The sequence below is a fragment of the Podospora anserina genome, chromosome 3 (genome assembly GCF_000226545.1).
Source record: "Podospora anserina S mat+ genomic DNA chromosome 3, supercontig 1".
In the NCBI taxonomy this organism is placed as follows: domain Eukaryota; kingdom Fungi; phylum Ascomycota; class Sordariomycetes; order Sordariales; family Podosporaceae; genus Podospora; species Podospora anserina.
In genome coordinates this window covers 649,109-650,926 of record NW_001914832.1, presented here as the reverse complement: position 1 = coordinate 650,926, position 1,818 = coordinate 649,109, and positions in this window count along the sequence as shown.

The following is a 1,818-nucleotide window of genomic DNA, read 5'->3' as shown; positions in this document are numbered from 1 at the left end:
GGGGGGGGGGGGGGGGTTTTAGGGAATTGGGTTTTTTAAGGGGTTTTAAAAGTTGTAATAAGGTTAAAGGTAGAAAAAAAATGATTGTTGAAGCAATTTTTGAATAAGAAAAATTTGAAGGAGAGGGAAATAGGGTGGGTTGTTTTGGTATGGGGAATTTGGAGGGGTTAGAAAAAAATAGGTTTGAAAAATGTTTTATTTTAGTAAATTAAGTTTATTTTTAAATTTTAAAGGTTTTTTAAATTTTTGGTTTGGTTAGATTTTAGGGTTTTGTTTTGTGTATTTTTAAGTTAATTTATATTGAAAGAAGGTTTTTTAGAATTTTTTTAAGTTTTTTTTTTAATTTAAAGGTAGTTATAAAATAGATTAATTTGTTATGTGGAGATAATTTTTAGTTTTTTTTAAAAGAAATTCTTTATTTTAAGTTATTTTTTACTTATATTTTCTTTCTAATATATATACTAACTTGATGAATATATAATAAATCGTTTAATTATTTACTTATTGGAGAATATAATACCAATCTCTTTAGGAAGTTTGCTATCAGCCTTGGATTTATATGTAAATCTAAAGATTTATGTGTTCTACATACGTATATATATTTAGTAATAAAATTAACAAATTATATAATTAGATTGTTTTGTTTATTTATGTCTGTCTATAGGTTTTTCGTTGACAATAACGATACGATAATTTGAATTATATAGTATTTTAGTGTTTTTAAGGAACTTTTTTATTATCAATGATTATATGATTAATTATATAATAATACTTATTATGATATAATCTATCCTTAACTTTTAAAACAAAAATTAAGCATAGGTAGTAATGTACTTAATAAATACTCGTGGGAGCCGAACTGGTTAAGTCTTCAGGAGCAGGACCAGAGATAAAGCGGGGTTTTTAGAGATATAAATACACTTATGCGCTAACCTTCTCAATATCATTAGTAACTTTCGACAATAAACCAAAAATACTTTTACTTATTATCTTCGTGTCGTCCTATTTTTTTCTGTTACAACCCCTACCCAAAACACCTTTTTCTTCACCTAATTAAACTACCTTCCAAACTTCAAATACTTCATTTTAACAGTAAAAAACTTAACTTTCCATTTATTAGCGGCGGCCTAAATTACAACTATATATTATTCTATTTATTTCGACTTAATAGAGTAGAAACGTATTTTTCGGTACCCTATTAAGGGCATGAAGAAATACTACCCTCGCTTTGGGCTTTAAAAGCCTCCCGTTGTTAAACCTATGTTTTTTATTTTAGTAATGCAAGTAACGCTACTATTAAAGCGTTATATTTTACGTATCTAGCGTTTCTTAAAATCTTTTGTTTAACTTTCTACTTTATTGTTTAATAATCAATTATAAATTATTAAACCATTAAAAGTCAGTTCTTAACTTTTTTAAACCAAAGTCTTAATAAAAAAGTGGAGCTTTTAAATTGATTGTAATATTAGGTAGTAATATTTTTTAATCAAAATTCTTCACACTGTTTCATAAAACAATATAAAGCTTTATTCAATATTATTCAATATTATTCACTATTATTCAATATTATTCACTATTTTTCAATATTATTCACTATTATTCAATATTAAGTTGGTCATAATATAATCAAATGTTTCTTCATATTAAAAGATAAATATATAACTAATATTATTTCTATCTTAATTATTATTATCATTATTATTTCAACAGCTTTGGTGTTATGTTATTTAATGGTTGGAATAATATATACAGAAATATTACAATTTCGGGAAGTTATGTTAAATTTAATATTTTGTTTCAAAGGCTCATTTTAATTTA